This window comes from Macaca thibetana, chromosome X (assembly GCF_024542745.1).
Source record: "Macaca thibetana thibetana isolate TM-01 chromosome X, ASM2454274v1, whole genome shotgun sequence".
NCBI lineage: Eukaryota > Metazoa > Chordata > Mammalia > Primates > Cercopithecidae > Macaca > Macaca thibetana.
The window spans coordinates 125,007,214-125,028,254 of record NC_065598.1 but is presented as its reverse complement, the minus strand read 5'-3'; the positions used below and the strand labels follow the sequence as shown (position 1 = coordinate 125,028,254).

The 21,041-nt window shown below is 51.4% G+C and overlaps 2 protein-coding genes across 7 annotated transcripts in view; both read right to left on the bottom strand.

Moving 5' to 3' along the window:
- BCORL1 (BCL6 corepressor like 1) overlaps positions 1-12,634 on the bottom strand; it is a 76,735-nt gene extending 64,101 nt beyond the window's left edge. For 3 of the 6 annotated variants that reach the window (XM_050777440.1, XM_050777436.1, XM_050777439.1), the window contains exons 1-2: positions 12,303-12,634; positions 11,853-11,963 (exon numbers count right to left, since the gene is read on the bottom strand). The gene's annotated coding sequence lies outside the window, so the exon portion shown is untranslated. Of the gene's footprint in view, positions 1-9,171; positions 9,232-10,872; positions 11,021-11,852; positions 11,964-12,302 lie in introns of those variants that run through there. The other 3 variants (XM_050777433.1, XM_050777432.1, XM_050777435.1) reach the window with 3 other exon arrangements.
- The window catches only part of RAB33A (RAB33A, member RAS oncogene family), a 227,423-nt gene that overhangs the window by 192,441 nt on the left and 13,941 nt on the right, over positions 1-21,041 (bottom strand). The window lies entirely within an intron of this gene.

The window sequence follows — 21,041 nt, the reverse complement described above, 5'->3', positions numbered from 1 at the left end:
TATCTCTCTATGTCCATTTACCGTGTCACCTGCAAAATGGGAATGAACTACTAGTCCCTACTAAAAATTCGGAATAACATGAAAGCACTTAAAAAAGGACCACAGGCTGGCCGGGCGTGGTGGCTCACGCCTGTAATCCTAGCACTTTGGGAGGCCAAGGCGGGTGGATCACCTGAGGTCAGGAGTTCAAGACCAGACTGGCCAATATGGTGAAACCCTGTCTCCACTAAAAATACAAAAAATTAGCTGGGCATGGTGGTGGGCATCTGTAATCCCAGCTACTCGGGAGGCTGAGGCAGCAGAATCACTTGAACCCAGGGGGTCAGAGCTGAGATTGTGCCATTGCACACCAACCTGAGCTACAAAAGCAAGACTCTGTCTCAAAAAAAAAATAAATAAATAAAATTAAAATTAAAAAATAAAAAAAGGACCATAGGTAATCTATTCCAAGAATGAAGTAGTCAAATGCAAAAGTTTTAATCTTTTGCTTACATTTTGTTTCTTTCTTTGAGACAGGTCTTGCTCTGTAACCCAGGCTGGAGTACAATGGCATGATCATAGCTCACTGCAACCTTGACCTCTCAGGCTCAAGCGATCCTCCCACCTCAGCCTCTCAAGCAGCTGGGACTACAGGTGTGCACCACCACACCTGGCTAATTTAAAAATTTTTTCAGTACAGTCAGGGTCTCCCTGTGTTGCCTAGGCTAGAATCAAACTCCTGGCCTCAAGCAGTCCTCCTGCCTTTGCCTCCCAAAGTGCTGAGATTATAGGCGTGAGCCAGTGTGCCTGGCCTCACTTACATTTTCATACCGCCAGATTCTTTTTGCTTTCTACCCATTGCTATACTTTTTTCCTATTATTCAAACAGTACTCACTTCCATTTCCTGCTGTAAGAAAATTACTTTACTCCATTTAACGAAAACACCTCATCATAGCTTTATAATAGGCCTAGGCTCTGGATACAAGATTTTATACAACTTCCAGATGTCACACAAAACTTAAGTGATCATTGTGAAATTAATCAGTCCTTTCAAAATGCAAAGCAACCTCAAAATGTCACCCTAAATAGCTAGGGTCATTTTTTGAGTACTTCTAATTTCTGCTAGACCAAAAACACAAATTGGCTTTCCTCAATCTTGGTCTTCAGCAGGACTATATAAATATTTAGTGCTTTTTTCACACTCTAAAGTTGAATCACTGTAATATGAGACATTCTGAATCCCTTTTGAGATGCTTCTGGGTCCTCCCTGCCATAGACTGTGACAGTGGCCCTCTGGTGTCTCCATTTCAGTATACCATATTCATGATATGCATTTTTTCACCTAAAGACAATTCCTGGCCGGGCGCACTGGCTCACGCCTGTAATCCCAACACTGAGAGGCCAAGGCAGACCGATCGCTTAAGCCCAGGAGTTCCAGACCAGCTTTGGCAACATGGTGAAACCCTGTCTCTACAAAAAATACAAAAATTAGCCAGTCTCATAACCTGGTTTCTCTCTCTCTCTCTCTCTCTCTCTCTCTCTCTCTATATATATATATATATATATATATAGTTTTTAAAAAGACAATTCTTCCTCACCCAACTTTTGCTTTTATAAAAGTCTCCTGGACTACACACACAGATATTTGGAGAGACCATTATCAGGTTATTCTTTCTATTTTCTCACAACAGAACAGACTCAGCTATGGGTTCAACCAACTTTATATATATTACTCATTCAAAGGTGTATCTATACAGCATTCATTAAACAGTATTAGCTCGAAGAGTTTTTGTTGTTGTTGTTGTTGTTGTTGTTATTTTGAGACTGGGTCTCAACTCTGTCGCCCGGGCTGAAGTGCAGTGGCATGATCACAGCTCACTGTAGCGGCGCTCCCGGGCTCAAGTGGCCCTCCCACCTCAGCTTCCCAAGTAGCTGGGACTATAGACACACGCCACCATGCCTGGCGCCACCAAGCCCAGGTAATTTTTGTATTATTTTGTAGAGACAGGGTCTTGCTACATTGCCCAGGCTGGTCTTGAACTCCTGGGTTCAAGTGATCTGCCAGCCTCGACCTCCCAAAGTGGTGGGATTACAGGCGTGAGCCACTGTGCCTGGTCCAAAACTTTTTTTAAAAAATCAACTGTGCCTGGTGGTATGGGCCTGTAGTCCTAGCTACTCGGGAGGATGAAGTGGGAAGATCACTTGAGCCTGGGAGGTCGAAGCTGCAGTGAGCCGAGTTTGCACCACTCTACTTCAGCCTGGGCAATAGAGCAAGACTCCATCTCAGAAACAAAAATAAAATAAAAAGAATATTTTCTGCTAGGCACAGTGGCTCATGCCTGTAATCCCAGCACTTTGGGAAGTTAAGACAGGAGGAATGCTGGAGCTCAGGAGTTTGAGAGCAGCCTGGGCAACACAGGGAGACCCTGTCTCTACTAAAAATAAAAATAAAAACAATTGTCCGGGCGTGGTGGCCTGTCCCAGCTACTCGAGAGGCTGAGGCAACAGAGCCAGACCCTGTCTCAAAAATAAATAAATAGGCTGGGCGTGGTGGCTCAGACTTTGGGAGGCCAAGGCGGACAGATCACTTGAGGTCAGGAGTTCGAGACCAGCCAGGCCAACATGGCAAAACCCCATCTCTACTAGAAAAAATACAAAAATCAGCCGGGTGTGGTGGTGGGTGCCTGTAATCCCAGCTACTCGGAAGGCTGAGGCAGGAGAATCGCTTGAAACCAGGAGGCAGAGGTTGCAGTGAGCCAAGATTGCACCATTGCACTCCAGCCTAGGCAACAAGAATGAAACTCACTCCCAAAAAATAAATAAAAAATATAAATACAAAAATTAGCCGGGCGTGGTGGCTCACACCTGTAGTCCCAGCTACACAGGAGGCTGAGGCAGAAGAACCACTTGAACCTGGGAGGTGGAGGTTGCAGTGAGCCGAGATCACACCACTGCACACTTTCAAATAAATAAATAAAATAAAATAAACACAGCAACCCTTTTCAGAAAGCAAAGGTTTTTAAAAATGTCACCCATGGCCTGAAATGTTCCCTAAAGTTTCAACTGGATATACACTCCTCAGTTCCTGTCCTGAACTACTGAGCAGTGTTACAGCATAGCTGTTAAAGAAGCCGCCACTTCCATCTCAAAGGTGGATGCAGTGATGAGTCAAGCTCTTTCTTCCTAGGACGTTGTAAATGCTAAATGTGTACTAATACAACAGGAATATGAAGAAAGAGGACAGAGAATCAAGATATAAGGGGACCACCAAGAAGCTGTTGATAGTTTTCACGCTGCCACCATGTTTACTATAATATAATAGGATACAATTGAACAAGAAAAATTAGGTAATAACATAATAGGTCCCATTTATTGAGCACCTACTATGGGCCTGGGATGATTCTGTGTAATCCTCACAGCCCTGTGAAATTAGTATTATCATCTCCATTGTATAGATGAGAAAACTGAGGCTCAACAAAGTTAAGTGGGCCGGGCACAGTGGCTCACGCCTGTAATCCCAGCACTTTGGGAGGCTGAGGCAGGAGGATCACCTAAGGTCAGGAGTTCGAGACCAGCCTGGCCAACATGGCAAAACCCCATCTCTACTAAAAATACAAAGATTAGCTGGGCGTGGTGCTGGGTGCTTGTAATCCCAGCTACTCGAGAGGCTGAGGCACGAGAATCACTTGAACCCGGGAGGCGGAGGTTGCAGTGAGCCAAGATAGCACCACTGCACTTCAGCCTGGGTGACAGAGCAAGACTCCATCTCCAAAAAAAAAAAAAAAAGAAAAAAAGAAAGAAAGTAAGTTAAGTGAAGACCTGGTACGGTGGCTTATGCCTGTAATCCCAACATATTCTGGGAGGTTGAGGTGGGCAGATCACTTCAGGTCAGGAGTTCGAGACCAGCCTGGCCAACATGGTGAAACCCCATCTCTACTAAAAATACAAAAACTAGCTGAGCATGGTGGTGGGCACGTTTAATCCCAGCTACTCAGGAGGCTGAGGTGGGAGAATAGCTTGAACCCAGGAGATGGAGGTTGCAGTGAGCCGAGATCGCACCACTGTACTCCAGCCTGGATGACAGAGCTAGACTGTCTCAAAAAAAAAAAAAAAAAAAAAAAAAAAAAAAAAAAAAAAAAAAAGGCTGGGTGCGGTGGCTCACACCTGTAATCCCAGCACTTTGGGAGGTTGAGGCGGGTGGATCACAAGCTCAGGAGATCAAGGCCATCCTGGCTAACACAGTGAAACACCGTCTCTACCAAAAAAAAAATAATAATAATACAAAAAATTAGCCGGGTGTGGGCCAGCGCCTGTAGTCCCAGCTACTTGCCAGGCTGAGGCAGGAGAATAGCTTGAACCTGGGAGGTGGAGCTTGCAGTGAGCCGACATCGTGCCACTGCACTCCAGCCTGGGCGACAGAGCGAGACTCTGCCAAAAATGAAAGAAAGAAAGAGAAGAGAGAGAGAGAGAGAGAGAGAAAGTTAGTTAACTGACTTGCCTCCTGCCACACAGCTGGGAAGTAGAAGAGCAAGCACTCTAACCTGAGGTTGTCTGTCTCCAAAGCCCACCCCCCACCCCGCCCCAGGCAATTCTGAGGAGCTCAAGTCTGAGAACCACTGTACTATACTAACTGGGGTGTGGTACAACCAAGTTAAACTGAGTAAAGCCTCATTATCAGAAGACAATCATCTCATGGATTCAGGTATAGAGCGCATCAACTCACCTCTGTGATCATAGTCATACATGGTGCACTTCTCTACAAAGCTTGGAAAAGCAAAAATCTGCTTGTTCTCCTTGTCCCTGGACATCAGCATTATAACAAAACTCAACAGTACCCTTAAATGGCACTAACACTATGATTTCTAGGCATACCTTAGTAATGAGGTAACCAAATTTTGTTTCTTAGCAGACCGACGGTAAAGAAGCTCAAAACACAAAGCTTTCCCTGCTCCTTGGTACTCTGGATTCCTCATGGACCTTTAGCTTAAGGTTTTCTTAAAATACAAATGAAGAGGTATCCTGCCTCACATACTGTGATGAGTAAATCTGAAAATTACCACATTTTACAAATAATACATCAGCTGTATTCAAATTCATCACAATTCATTGACCAGGGAAAATATGACCTTGACATGCAGCCTGCATGTTACCCCTTTTTAAAAAAAAAAAAAAAAAAAAAAAAAGATCCTTTTTATGTTTTATGGGGAAAGGGTGGCTTCTGCTTAGAATAAAAAAGAAGAAAATTAGAACAGCATATTTGAATTATGGGGATAGAAACACAGAGTTAAATTTTACTCTTGACCAGAATGAAACTTCAGTTCGCCAAAGAAAGTTCTCATCATAAAAGATTGCTTTTAAGTTATGAACAGTGGGAAAGGGAATGATTTAATTTAGAAAAAGAACCATTTCTACATTATTTTAAGGATAACCATTCAAAAATGGGCATTAATAAAGCCTAGCTCATATGTAAAATTCTATCAAATACTGTACTAGCATCCTAGTGGCCAAAAAGGAGATATTACCTCCCTCTTTGGCCATCCTGACACTAAACACTCTGGCAAGCATGGACTCACACCTAATTTAAACTCCAGCATTAAGAAACTTCCCTTCTCTTTGAAAACCCGAAGGCCTAGGGTCTTCCCTCCGGGTTATGTAATCATCAGTGGCTTCTCCCTTTTCCTATTCTACCCCAACTGTTGTGTCACTTTCTCCAGCGCCCTCTCCGTTCCACTCTGGTGTTCACTTTCCCACCCAAACTTGACCTCGAATTTCTTCACTCTGATTCTGATGCTGATGGGCCCTGAAGAACAGCTCTCTACTCTCTTTGGCTGTTCTATTTCATCCCAAGCTTAGCTCAGCCTAGAATCAATGAATTACTCTATATGGCCTCCAGTCCAAGCCCTGATTAGAGCCTCTCTTCCATGCCCCTAACCCCACCCTCCAATTCTGGCCCACAGGCTCTCATGCCACTCACTGTTTTTTATCCAGTTTCACCCTGGAATTTCCATCACTCATCTCCTCATACCTAGGATCCTTCCCACCTGCAGACTGGAAACACTGGTGGATTCCTACTTTTTCCTTCTTTCAAGTCCACTCTATTTAGGACAGTGAATCCCTCCCCCCATTCGGTATCCTTACTTTAGTCTAAATTTTCTAATTAATGTTTAGATGTGTAAGGCCTGGATCCCAGCTAACCTCTGCTTCCTGGGCCCTCCCAGGGCAGTGGCTGTCAAAGGCAAGCTTTCCCGCTCCCTAACACCAGCTCCAAAAGACATCTGAGTGAATATCTTCCTCCTTTGGCTCTTAATTCCTCTCTTTTTCTCTCACATTCTGCATTTTAACCTGTATATAATCTCTAAGTTCGCTATTTCCTTATGGATAAATATGCTTGTATTTCTCTCTAAAAGCCAGTTTCTCCCCAACCCTACTTTTACCCCATATCTTCCTTCTCTCTTGCCCCAACCTTAGTGATTCCAGCATGAAATTGTAAAGAGCTTTAAGAGTTCTTCAGAGTTTACTTTGGAAAACATTGTCCTGGCGATTTCAAGGTTTGACTTTTTCCTTAGTTGGCCCTTACGTGGGACCAGTGATGATCACCTTTCTTTTCCCTTCATTGCTCAACCAGCCCTCTTCCTGACTTCTTCTTGCCTTCCTTCTCTCTAGTGTCCAAGTCCTTTTTTCCCATAATTCTGTTTCTCTCAAACAAGCCCTTCTCTACAACCCATAATCCAACTAATAGTGTCCTGAGATCTTCCAATCCCCGTACTAAACATTTCTTTCTTTCTTTCTTTTTCTTTTTTTTTTTTTTTTTGAGATGGACTCTCGCTCTGTTGCCCAGGCTGGAGTGCAGTGGTGCGATCTTGGTGCACTGCAACCTCCACCTCCCGGGTTCAAGCAATTCTTGTGCCTCCACCTCCCAAGTAGCTGGGATTACAGGAACACCCCACCACACCTGGCTAATTTTTGTCATTTTAGTAGAAACGGGTTTCACCATGTTGGCCAGGCTGGTCTTGAACTCCTGACCTCAAGTGATCTGCCTGCCTCAGCCTCCCAAACTGCTGGGGTTACAGGCCTGAGCCACGGCACCCAGCCCATTTTTTTCTATTTCATGAACTGCATCACAAATGAAGCAGAGCCCTCTGGAGGACCCCTCTTTTCTTCCCAAGAATGTCTATGTCACTGAGAAAGGGATCCTCCCTCTTTATCTACACTTTCCTGACAAATCAAAATAGCCAGACCCACATGAGTGTTCTTGGTGCAGCCATCATGTCTTGTAGAACTCCCTCCACTCTGCCCAATGCAGACTCCAGCAGCAGAGCTTGCCGGGGCCTTAGCTTTTCTCTGCCTTATGCCAATGATTTGATTTGCTGTCCCTTCCTTATTGGCCTATTCTAAAAAAAAAAAAAAAAAACCAAAAAAAATTAAAACCAAAAACTAGTCCTCCTGAACTCAGACATCAGTGTCCCCTCTCCTTCCTCATCAATGACTTACAGCCAGGACAAAAATAAACCGGGCAGGCAGATCACCTGAGGTCAGGAGTTCAAGACTAGCCTGGCCAACATGGTGAAACCCTGTCTCTACTAAAAATACAAAAAATTAGCCAGGCATGGTAGCAGGCGCCTGTAGTCCCAGCTACTCTGGAGGGTAAGGCAGGAGAATCACTTGAACCCAGGAGGCGGAGGTTATAGTGAGCTGAGATTGTGGCACTGCACTCCAGCCTGGGCAACAGAGTGAGACTCCATCTCAAAAAAAAAAAGAAAAAAAAGAAAAGAAATCTACCTACCCTTCTTGCAAAGCTGGTATCAGGATCAGCCCTCTTAAGGTCAATTTTACTCAAGCTGTGTGCCCCAAGGCCTGTACCTTTCATCCCTCACATCTGCCCCAAGGGCAGTTGCCTAAGTTGCCCTGTCAAAAGATGTCCGCCTAACAACATCCTCATGACTTGGTCAAGATGGCCACATCCCTAAACTCTACTATCAACCTTCAGATTCTCTTAACTTGACTCACCAAGCCCCTTGCTCCTCCCAGCTCCCTCAGTCTTTGCTACTAACTTTTCGCCTCCATCAAAATTGTACAGGCTCCTCCCCAGCCTTTTGCTTCTATTTGGAGCCCCGGGATGATTCTTAAAATTAGGTTATCCCATTTAATCCCCAATGGAATCCCCCAAATTTCTCTCCTACATACTGTCATCTTTAGTACCACATGGTGACATCACCATCCAATTAAAGTACCCTAAACTCTGCACCAGACATCCTCCACTGTGCCATCTAACCATCTTCCCCATAATAAAGCTCCCTCAATTCCAACATTCAAGGACAGGACATATCAACAGAAAAGTAAATAACCTTAAAACTCCCTTCCAACCTTGAAATTTTATTATCAACCTAATCCACTCCCAACCCTAAATGCATCCACATTTATTTTCCCATGTAACTCAACGGCATGCTTTTGAGAAAGAGCCTTCTAAGTTGAAAGAACCACAGGGCTAACCACTGTAACGCTAACCTACAACTCATCTCCAGAAGTCTCACTGAAGATTTTTGCAATTGTACTCCACCTCTGTACCAAAGGGACGACCTCCAAACTGCCTTAACAGTAGTCAAGCTGTGGCACAAAGTTACCGGGCCCCCTTCCCACACTAACGTAAAGAGCCTCTAAACCCTGGGCTAGATGCTTGCTCGCCAAATGATGCCTGTGCTTACTGTCTACTCCAGGAGACATCAAGAATGAATATCACCCCATCGACAGTTTCGATCAGCCAACATTGAAAATTTCAAAACGATAAAACGAAAACATAGTGCTTCCACTCAGGGAGGGAGGAGGTGCGAGCGGAATAGAAGGGCACCCCCACGGGCCTGTGCTGTTGGCCTCCCGGGTTTGCAGTGTTTCCCTCCCACCTTTCCCCTCGACCACGTCTTTCCCTACAACAATCTCCCGCACCTCCATAACGCGAAATCCCCAGCCGAGGTGCGGCCGGCTCCTCCCAGCCTTGCCCCGGACGTCCCTCTGGCCCAGCCTTCCTCTCGGCGGGACCCCGGCGAGGAGGGCCCCCTCCACCGACCCGTTCACCTCCCTATCCCTTCCCCGGCCTCTTGGCGCCCCTGCAGGGCTCTGTCCCGAAGCCGAACCTCGAGAAGCCAAGCCCACGAGGCCCGTCGTGGGACCCACACCCCCCTTCCTTCTCCCAGCACCTCGTCCTCCATGCACCCGGCCCCCGGGGCTCCTCGTCGTCGTCGTCCCGGCTCGTACCGCCCCCCGTCGGGGGCTCCACCCCCCCGCCTGCCCCCGCCCCCAGGACGGCCCCCTCCCCACCGCGCGCCGCCTGCGCCCTCTGCTCCGGCACGGGACTCTCTTTGGCCTCCGTTCCCCGCCCAGAAGCGGCGGCGGCGGCGGCGGCAACGGCTGCGGCGGCCCCAGCAGGAGCAGCAGCGGCGGCGGCGGCAGCGGCGGCGGCAGCAGCGCCGCCCCGGCCCCGCCCCGCCGCCCGCCGGAGCCCCACGCCCCGCCCGCCCGCCCCGCCGCCGGACTGCTCCCCCCGAAGCCCACCACTAAGCCCTCCCACTCCCCGGCCGCGATCCGCTCGAATCCAGCTCCGCTGGGCCTGCTGTCCGTTCCTCACGCCCCTTAGGACCCGGGGTGGGGGAGCCCTGGGGTTCGCGGCCATCCCTCTCCCTCCTTCTCCAAGGGCCGGGGGATTGCCCCTGATCCCGAAACCCGGCCCCGTAACCGGAGCCTCCCTCCTTCCAGCCCTCGGCTTCGCTCGCCGACCCCTTGCCTCCAGGCCTGGCGCGAAGCGGGTGGAGGGCTTGCACGCCGGATCTCCCCTCTGGCTTGCCGGTGCTAGTGTGAATTGCCCCCGATCTCATCTTCCTTCAATTTAAGCCCCCTCCCTGCCGCGCCCGGCCCGGCGGCCCCCGCCCCTAGAGCGAGGGCAGCGGAGCCAGGGCGCTCCGAAGTCATCCCCCGCCTTTTTTCCAGGGACTCGGATAATTGCCCCTGCCCCCATCACAGCACTCCCACTCCCGAACCCAGGCCCCGCCGCCACCTAGGGGTACCCCTTACCCTACGGTTCCCGCACCCCAGCGCCGGGAAGAAAGCAGCCCTGAAGAGCACCCGTCGCACCTCCCCTCTGAGGTTGGAGGGTATTTTCTCCTGGTCTCTTCAAGACTTCATCACGGACACCCCCCCCCAAAAAAAAAAAAAAAAAAAAAAAAAAAAAAAAAAAAAAAAAAAAAAAAACCTTTTCTCGCCCTGCCCTGCTAGCCAGCCTCCCTTCGGATCGTCGGATCCCTGGATCGGGGGTTGGGGTCAGGTAGTTAACAAGACCATAGCCTCCACCTCCTTTTCTGAGGAGTGGGGTAATTCCTATGGTTTCCCCCCCAGGATCAACCGACCCCCGTTTCCATGGAGACCCCCGCCCAGCCGGGAAGAAGACTCTCGGATCGTGGCGAACGAGTCTCACCTGGCTAAGAGAGAAGGGGGTCGAGGAGGGGGTAGGGCAAGTCAGGGGATGGGGTACGAAGGTGGGAAGTAGAGGGGAGCTGTCCCGAAGGGAGGGGCGAAGACAGAGCCAGCTCCAGGGAGCGCTACGTCCGGGGACACGAAGAGGACGGCGCCCCCGGGGGGCAAGCCGAGCGGCCGCAGGGAGAAGAAGGAACAGGGTTGGAGAAAGGCTTAAGATAGAAAGAAGCGGGTGGGGGGATACGAAAAAGCCGGGGAGTCAAAAGGGGTGGAGGGGTTGGGGGAGAGAGAAAAAAGACGCACCTGTTCCCGGGTCGGCTCCGCGGGGAGGCTCAGGCCGCCACCCGGGCTCCCTCTTACTCCCTCTTAACCGCCACCCGCCTAATACTGCCCCGATCTGATGCCGCCCTCCGCCCCTTATCGCCACCGACCTCCTTCTCCTCTCTCTCGGCGGCGGCGGCGGTCGGACTCTAGGAACTGAGAGGAAGAAGGGAGGGCTCAGCAAAGCGGAGGAGAGACAGAGCCACACACTGGCAGCAGCCGCGGCGAGCGAAAGAGTGAGGGGGAGAGCGGTGTGTGTGTGTGTCTGTGTGCGAGCGAAGCCTGGTGGAGTGGGTGCCGGTCGCAGGGCTCGACGGGAAGTGGAGTCCGGCTGGGTCCGCGGGCGGCGCCAACCCCCGCGCCACCGGACTACAACTCCCAGAATGCCGCCTACGCGGGTGGGGGGGAATGGGGAGGAGGAGGCGAAGGGAGGGAGCGAGCAAGAGAGGGAGGGACGAAAGCAGGGAGCAAGCGGCGGCGAAGGGGGCAGAGCCAAGCAGCCCCGGTGACACTGGGAGGGGAGGAGAGGAGGAGGGGATCGCTGAGAGGACCGAGCGGATTCCGGAGAGGGAGGCAGCAGTGGCTGCAGCAAGCCGGGCAAAAAGCTAGACTCCCGGGAGAGGCGGAGGCGCTCAATCTGCGGGGCTGCAGGAGCCCCACGTCGCCCCCCCCGCCTCGACGCCCCTCGAAGGGGGAGGTTGAGGAAGGGAGAGGGTCAGTGGGCCGCGGCCGAGGGGTTCCCTCTCTTTCTTCCAACGCTCTCCACCTTATGCCCCGACCTGACTTTCTCAGGCCACTGGTGCCCATCCAGTGTGCAAATCTCGAGACCCCAGATCTCCTCTGCTGGGCAGCAGAGAACAGACGCATTCAGTCCCCTTCTCCCAGGGGCCTGAGGGAGGCTCCCCTTGCAGGCAGGGCGTGACTCCCCCTTCTTCCCGCCCCCCTCTACCGTCGTCGCCACCCCCCCCATCTCCCTCCCCGGAACCCCTCCCCTGAAGCCGGGGCTCGCCTCTCTGTCTCCCCGCCAAGACACGGAGTCCCTCTGGGGACAACTACCCAGCCCCCTCCTTTATACTGGGCCCCTACCCACCAGTATCCCCTTCTTAGCGTTGCCCCCTCACCGAAATAATGGTGGGGGTGACCCGAGTTGGACTGGTGGCTACTTTCCCTCCAAGGCTAGCCGTCCTTCCTCACGCCGACCCTGTGTAGAAATAGAGAAGCATATTAATACTCCCGTCCCCCCTCCCCCCCAGGTTTGGATACCCGTGGAAGTGGCTCACAAGAAAGAGGGGTTGGTAGTGGAAGTGAGCTGGGGTTGAATCCCAATCTTCAAACCTCATCCCTGCCATGGAAATCCAGGTATTCGCCTTTTGCTTAACAGCCATTAAATCGCTTGGGTGGGGGGTAAATTATCTAAACCCCAATGTCCACGCGACTCGAAGCGACGCTACCTTGTAGGAATAAGATACGAACTAGGTTGCCGCCGCGGGAAGGAAAGTATCCCCCACCCCCGTCGCCGTCCACCCCCAAAAACACATACCCCTAGGAGAGTCAGATGGCTGAAGAAGGGGAAAGGAGGTGGGAGTGCTGGAGAGTAAAAAGACTGTGGCGGGGAGGGTCCGCGGCCCCCACTATGAGAGCAGAATCCAGATGCTAAGAGGTGGGTGGGGGGTGCGGCATAATCGCAGACGGTGTCTTTCCTCGCTTTTCCCGGAATCGCCGCTCGATCACCGTCTAACACTCGGAGTTGCTTACCATTCAGTCCCCTAGCCCCATTTGTGCGCGTGAGGCGGCCGGAGCCCGGGAAGCCCGGGCACAAACTCCGCGGAAGCTGGCCTTCGCTGCCGCCGCGCTGCCGCGGGCCTCCCTCCCTCAGCTCGCGGCCCCGCCGATCTACCTTCGCCCCCGGCCGAGGCCAGACCCCGCTCCACAACTCCACGCCCCTACTCCACCCCCGGCTCTCCCTCCCCTCGCCCTCTCCCTGCGGGTCCGGCCCAGCCCCTAGCGCCGCCCCGCCCTACCGCTCGGTCCAGAGCCCAGCAAGTGCCCCGAACTCGCCCCCCGCCCCCACGCCCAGGCCAGTCCGGCCAGGCCTGGTTTCCCCCTCCCGCCGCGCCCCGCCCCCGAATCCACGTCCTACTTCGCCACCCAACTCGGCCCGGTCCGGGTTCGGCCTGCGCCCACGCCACCGGAGTCCCCGATTCGGTCCGGTGTACGGCCACCCACCCCGCCCTTGCCTGGGTGCTGGCCTGGCCCGCTGCCTGCGCCCGCCGAGCCGACCCAAGCGCGCGGTCCGGGTCCGGGTCCAGGTGCCGGCCTCGGTCCCGGCGGTGTTGCCGCGACTCGCCACGAGGGCTCGTTCCACGCAAGATCGGAACCCACGCGGGGTGGGGGCCGCGGGAAGCAAGTTTCTTTATCCTCCCCCCGCCCCCGCCGCAGGGCCGCACCGTTCGCCCACCACCCCCGCCTCACGGCGCCCCCTTTACCTGGGCAGAGCCCCCAGCCGCTGTCGCAACTTTGCTCTTCTCCACGCCGCCGGGGAAGCGGGCGAAGCGGGAGGAGGGAGGTGGCGGGGGGTGCTGGGATCAGGCCGCTGGGCTCCGGGAGGACACGTGGGGGAGGAGGGGAAGGAGGAGGAGGAAGGGGGGGCGGGCCTGCAGTTCTCGGGGCTCCCCCTGCCAGCCCGGGGAAGCCGGAACCTCGCCGGGCAGCCGCAGACCCCGCACTGGCCACGGGGGAAGAACGCAGCCACCTTCCTCGGCCAGCCCCCGGCTCCAGGAAGGGGGGGGGTCGAGCAACGCGCTGTTCGGGTCGGAGAGCGAGCGATTTCGCTCGTGCTCTGTGTGACTCTCTTCCCCCTGTTTTAGCCTCAGTGTATGTTGGGGGGGCGCAAAGGGTCTTGCATGCGGTGGGGAAGACGTCCCCGCCGGATGCCCCGCCCCTCCCCCGGCCCCCCACTTCCCCACCCTGGGCGACCTCAGTGCGTGGTTCTGGCGCTCAGGCTCCGAGGCCGCCCGCGGGCGCAGCCCCAGCCCCGGCGCCGAAGTGGGACAGGTGCTGGGGAAAGGAAAATGCCGGGGCTCGCCGCCTCGCCTCTCGTCTCCGGGGCGGCCCACCCGTGGTGGCAACCTCCCCGGCTGCAAACCCCCTGGGCCACCCTCAGTGGGCAACACCACCTGGGCGTGGAGGCATCTGGGGATGGAGGCGAGGTGGGGGGCGGGTGGCGAGAGACCCGAGGGAGGAAGAAGGAGGAAGGGGATGAAAGGTCTGTGTAAAGTGGGAAGCCTGCACGATTCGGAGCCAAAAGCCCAGCTCTAAGAGGACTCGCTTCTGCCGGCTTTCCTTGGGCTCCTCAGTCACCAATCCGAGCCCCCTTGACCCTTACCCTTTACCCTAACGACTCTCTGCCTGGCCAAAGGAATAAACCCTCGTGTGTGTTTACATCCCAGATCATCCCTGGGACTGAAGGGCTGAGAAGCTTGCGGTCCACTTTCGAACTCTGATGACTTTACATTGACTCCGAGGAGAGCAGCTAGCAGCTTGCGAAGAAGCTGAAGCTGCCGGCCGATTTGCTTTCAGTCTTAGGGTGTTTCTTAGCAGCTCCAGCCCTGAGCCCGTGATAGGGACTTCAAAGGCATCGCCTCAGCCTAGAGGGTATTAGGGGAGGTGCCCAGCAGTTCCTGGAGGATTCAGTGCTTTGTAAACGGAATTTGAAATGAATAGCAGGAATTCGAAAAAAGTCTTTATGTGCAGATATATTGATATTATTTGTTATATATTTATCCATGCTGAGGAAGTCAGAGGGTCATTTGGACTAGAAGGAAGCCCTGCCAGATTAATGTCTTCCTCCTCCTCCTCCCCACCCCACCTCGATCCTGCTAGGCCCAGAGGTTCCATCTCTTAGCTTGGATGTGTCTTCTCTCCTTTGGAAGTACTTTAGAGATGGCAGTTGAGCCTTGCCTGGTATGTCTCCCTCACCTGGTGTGAGGGATGTGGGTGAGCATTGGAGCAAGCTATCTAAGGCTGCAGTGGCTTTGCTGTTGCCTGAGGCCTGGTGTTCTAGGACCCCTCTTGCTTGTGCTCACCACCGTCAAAAGCTATTGCCAGCAACGTGGACATGGCGCTGGCCATTTTATTTTGCTTTGGGAACCTCTCCTCAAGACATTCTACTTGGCTACTCCTAACCTTTCATGCACCCCACCCCTACTCCTGCACACCGCATATACACACACATACACACACACCCCTTAAAAATATTTGGCCTAAGTTGCATCAAGGGGAACGTGAAGATTTGGAAATGATCTGTTTAAGCCAATCAATATGTGAACTCAAAATGCATTATTAGGGAGGAAATCGCCTCCGGGGGCCTAATGATGCAGACCCCACCAATTCTGCTTTGATTTAAGTTGAGTTTACTGTCATCGCTGATTTTAATTAACCCAGAAATTACTAAATCTCCATTTCTTGAAAGCCCTTAGGGCTTTAGGGCTACTTTGCTCCTTGGTTTGAGGCCGAAACAGATCCTGAACACCTCGATTCGCACTAGTCCGTGTCTCACCATTTGGCTGCCTCATTTATCTGGCGAAACGAAGGTTGGGGCAAGATGATTATTTCCTGGCTGAAGCTCTAGCTCCTCTGAGCCCTTTCCTGTTGGGGGCCAGGCTTCCTGCCCTACAGGAGATGATGGGAAACCAAGGAGCAGGGTGGGGAGAGCTGTGGGAAACCTTGTGAAGAATGTAGATATTAATGATTATTTTATTTGAGGCTAGAACCACAACATAACCATAATAATAATAATACCTACCTTTGTATAGCATTGGAGTGTTTACAAAACTCTTTCACTTGTGTTATTTCATTTGTTTCTCACTATAACTCTCCATGTTGTAATTGAGGAAACTGAGTCTATGAGCATCTGTGAGTGGCTTGCTCAAGATCACATGGCTGGTGAGTTCCTGAGCCAGGACTCAACCCCAGTAGTCCTAACTCTACATCCAGGGTTCTTTTCAGTATGGTATAGCGCCTCCATGTAATGCCAAAATAGTCTTTTTCAGGCAGATTGCTTTTCTTAATTGTTTCTCCCATCAGTAACATCTACTGACCAAGGCCTGGACTCTCAGAGAGGCAGCTTGGTGTAATGGAAAGAGGGGTGTTTGGGAAAGTGCTAAGAACCAGGTCCTAGTCCTTCCTTACCCATCGCTAGTAATGGGACCTCAAGCAATCCCTGACATTTGACTGAGTAGTGCCAGCCTGATACCACGGACTGTATTTTGGTCTTCTCTTTACCTCTTAAATATGGATATCAATGTACCTGCCCTACCTCCCTCACAGGAACATCCCGTGAGCAATGAGGTACGGATGGGAAAGAGTTTTGTATACCGTAAACTACTGGATTCATGCTGGAGTTTTTTTGTTTTTGGTTTTTGGGGATTTTTTTTTTTTTTTTTTTTTTTTTGAGACAGGGTCTCAATCTGTTGCCCAGGCTGGAGTGCAGTGGTGCAATCATGGCTCACAGCAACTTCAAACTCCTGGACTCAAGCGATCCTCCTGCCTCAGCCTCCCAAGTAGCTGGGGCTACAGCATGCACCACCACCACCACACCCAGCTAATTTTTTTTTTTTTCACTTTTAGTAGAGACAAGGTCTTGCTATGTTACCCAGCTGGTCTTGAACTGCTGGACTGAAGTGATCCTCCAGTCTCAGGGTCTCAAAGTGCTGGGGTTACAGGTGTGAGCCACTGCACCCGACCATGCAGGAGTTATCAGTGTCAGCATCACCAAACTCCTTAGGTGTAGCACAGAGGCCTAAGGGTGATACGGGCCTGGGCTCTGCCCTCCTGAAACTTACTAGATAAAGCAGGACATTTCGGGGGTCCCAGGGTAATTTAGGCCCCAAACCAACCTCTAACTAAATCCATAGGTAATTAGTTTAATCCTCTGCTTTGTTCTGTGATCAGAGCCCTTGTCTCGCTGGTAAAACAGCCCAGCCCTATGCCCCCACCCCGCCCCCCACCCCCCCAGAAAAATTCCAGTGGTTAGATCTTTAGAGTTATCAGAATGAAGCAAATTTGAAGCTTCTAGTTGTCCCTTTGTTCCCTGCACCTCAATCAATTGAAGGTGAAGTTAGTTTTGGAACTTAGGATCTCAGGACTGCCAAAGGGCTCATTCTAAGTTACCTGTCTTGAAAGGGAACGGGTTAGGGGGGCGGGGCGGGGAAACAGAAAGAGCTGTGCAAACTGCAGGAAAGAGTGACCATGTGTTACACTGTGAGCTCTCTAGTGTTTCACTTATGTTTCAGGGGACAAGTGGGGTAGGGGAGGAGTCCTTGCCCCTATTTGTTATTGGTAAATTTCAAAGGCATGAGCCTTTTTTGCAAGAAGGGTTGCTAAGGTAGATATATTCCAGCTGCCTACAGAGTACTGGATACTAAGTACTGGCTCCCAGAGAACAAATGGCCTGGTCTCTGCCCTCTGAGAGCCCCAGGTGTGGATGGGGAGACAGCATGTCCGGATAAACTGAACTCTGTAAACAATCAATAACCTTTTTGGATTTTATAGCCAAGGGAGTGAAAATGAGGAAAGGGGCTGAAATCACCCCGGAGGCCTCACCAGGTCAAGCTCTTCAGCTTGCTGACCACTCGCCTCTTCCCTGAGACTCCTAGGCTCTAAACAAAGTTCTTTCTTAAAAATTAATTTTTTTTAACATTAGAGATGGGGGGCAGAGGGTCTTGCAATGTTGCCCAGGCTGGTCTGGAACTCCTGGGCTCAAGTGATCCTCCAGCCTTGGCCTTCCAAAATGCTGGGATTATAGGTGTGTGAGCCACCATGCCCAGCCAACAAAGTTCTTAATCAAACATGCAGTGCTAGAAGTGGAAGGGACTCTAAGAAATCTGCCCTCCTGAAAAACTGGTTATGGTTGGCCACTGCCAACAAAATCAAGTCCATGAGCCTTCATCTAGCCTTTAGGGCCCTCCCTGATCTACTTCTAGCCTCCTTTCCTTCCATATCCCTCACAAGCCCTCTTTTCTGACCTGACTGGCCCCCTCGGCATTCCTTGGATAACGCATCCATTTTGTCAGCTCTGCTTCCTCAGCCTTTTTTTTTTTTTTTTTTTTAACACTTAAAAAAATTGTACAGATGAGGCTGGGTGTGGTGGCTCACACCTGTAATCCCAGCACTTTGGGAGGCCAAGGCGGGTGGATCACCTGAGGTCAGAAGTTCAAGACCAGCCTGGTCAACATGGTGAAATCCCGTCTCTACCAAATATGCAAAAATTAGCCAGGCGTGGTGGCAGATGCCTGTAATCCCAGCTACTCAGGAGGCTGAGGCAGGAGAATCGCTTGAACCTGGGAGGCAGAGGTTGCAGTGAGCCGAGATCGCACCATTGGGCTCCAGCTTGGGCAACAAGAGCGAAACTTCGTTCAAAAAAAAATTGTACAGATGAGTTCTTGAGTTCTCGTTTGTTGCCCAGGCTGGTCTTGAACTCCTAGCCTCAAGCGATCCTTCCCTCTTCGCCTCCCAAAGTGCTGGGATTACAGGTGTGAACCACCATAGTGGCCTCACACACTTTTTGTTGTTGGGTTTTTTGTTTTTTGTTTTTTGTTTTTGAGACGGAGTTTTGCTCTTGTCGCCCAGCCTGGAGTGCGATGGCGTGATCTTGGCTCACTGCAACCTCCCTCTCCCGGGTTCAAGCAATTCTCCTGCCTCAGCCTCCTGAGTAGCTGGGATTACAGGCACGTGCCTCCACACCCAGCTAATGTATTTTTAGTAGAGACAAGGTTTCACCATGTTGGCCAGGCTGGTCTTGAACTCCTGATTTCATGTGATCCACCCACCTTGACTTCTCAAAGTGCTGGGATTACAGGCATGAGCCATCGCACCTGGCCCCTCCCACAGCTTTTTACATGTCCTTCTCAGCTTATTGAAATCTCACTCAACTGTTACTCAAGACAGCTCTCTCAACCGGCTGCGGTGGCTCACGCCTGTAATCCCAGCACTTTGAGAAGTCAAGGTGGGTGGATCACTTGAGGTCAGGAGTTCAATACCAGCCTGGGCAACATGGCAAAACCCCGTCTCTACTTAAAATACAAAACTTAGCCGGGTGTAATGGCACGCGCCTGTAATCCCAGCTACTTGAGAGGCTGAGGCAGGAGAATCGCTTGAACCTGGGAGGCAGAGGTTGCAGTGAGCCGAGATCCTGCCACTGCACTCTAGCCTGGGTGACAGAGCGAGATTCTGTCTCAAACAACAAACAAACAAACCAACAAAAGACCATTCTCTCATGCCCCTTTCCCTGACACCCACACCCTCCCTATGGAAGTTGACTGCTCCTCTGGGGTACCCCCAACAGTTTTTAGCTTGTCCCTTTAGTTAGCACTTCTACACTCTGCCTGTCTATCTCTCCGACTAGATTTTAAGTTCCTTGGATAAAAGGACTCAGTACTTCTCATCTGTGTATCACAGCCTCCTTCATCTCCCCCCAAGACCTCCCACCTTGGCACAGAGTAGGACTTGTTTTAAGAAGCTGAGGCCCAGACTTGACTTCCCTTCTTGCCGAAGACTCATTTTAAAGTCTGTGTCTCTTTTGGTCTTTCTCTTCCCACTCAGTGGTTAAGCACACAATCTCCGAAGTTAGACAGACATGGTTTGAATACTGGCTCCACCACTTCCTAGCACTATTGCCTTGCATACTTTTCTCTGAGCCTCAATTTCCTCATTTGTGAAATGGGGGCTAATAAGTACCTCCTGAAAACATTATAAGGGCCGGGCGCAGTGGCTCATGCCTGTAATCCCAACACTTTGGGTAGCCAAGGCGGGTGGATCAGTTGAGGTCAGGAGTTCGAGATCAACCTGGGCAATATGGTGAAACCCCATCTCTGTATATAGAAAAGAAGAAGAAGAAGCAAACGTTATAAGGATCACATGAGTTCTTGTATGTTAAGCACTTAGAACAGTGCCTGGCACCCAGTAGATGCTCCATAGTAGTTTAAAAAATAATAAGGAATTTTTAGAGTTCAGAACTTGAGAGCACCTGCTTCATTTAAGCCTAGGAATAAAACTCACAACCTGAACATAAAGAAAAAGAGGTATTTTTCGGAAGGAGAATAGAATAAAATTTAGCAAGAACTTTCAGCAAAATTATTACCTCTTGCCCCAAAGAGACTAAAGAATATTGAAGAACAGCACCCATTTCAGTGGCCCACATTAGTGGGTACTCAACAAATTCCACTGAATTCGGGGTACTGCTTTTCTCTTGCCGTGGTGGTGATTCTGTACAGGCTTAGGGATGTTAGCAGGGACTGAGGTGCCTTGCAGAACCCACTTACATCATTCTTTTTTTTTTTTTTTTTTTTGAGACGGAGTCTCGCTCTGCCGCGCAGGCTGGAGTGCAGTGGCCAGATCTCAGCTCACTGCAAGCTCCGCCTCCCGGGTTCACGCCATTCTCCTGCCTCAGCCTCCCGAGTACCTGGGACTACAGGCGCCCGCCACTGCGCCCGGCTAGTTTTTTGTATTTTTTAGTAGAGACGGGGGTTTCACCGTGTTAGCCAGGATGGTCTCGATCTCCTGACCTCGTGATCCGCCCGTCTCGGCCTCCCAAAGTGCTGGGATTACAGGCTTGAGCCACCGCGCCCGGCCGCATCATTCTTGATCCATTTAATGTACCTACACCTGAGCTCCCCTCCACCTGGCCAAATCCTTTGAGCCCCACCTACATGAAGCTTTCAGGTAATGCCTTTGCCTCTGAGAAGTCCTCTCGTCCCTGAACTCTTGGCCCTGTAGGTAAGTACTGCACAGTTTAGCACTCTTCTGTGCCTGTTCCTTAGTTAGACAGCCCCATCTGAGAGCAGGCATCTTGTCACAGAAGTCAGCATTCCCCATAATGCCTGGCAGCATTTGTGCAGACCACACTCCATGAATACTTTGGGATTGACTGACAAGTAGGCATTCATGAGGAGCAGTAGGGGCATGGGTCCCCTGAAGTCCTGCCCACCATGCCTTCTATCAATCCTCTGTCCCCACACACACCACACTTCTCAAACCAACCACCTACAGACACCCCAGTGTAGCCATCTTGTCTCTTAGAATTTGTAAATATCTGGACAGCAAGGGCCACGTTTTCCTGTGTCCTCCACGCAGCACAGCATAGAGCTTCTAGCATTAACAGCAGAGAGTAAGCACATAGTGTCACGAGCTATAGATAACTCAGTAAAGATACCATTCTTAGTTCGGCTCTCTCTCTCTCTCTCTGTGTGTGTGTGTGTGTGTGTGTGTGTGTGTGTGTGTG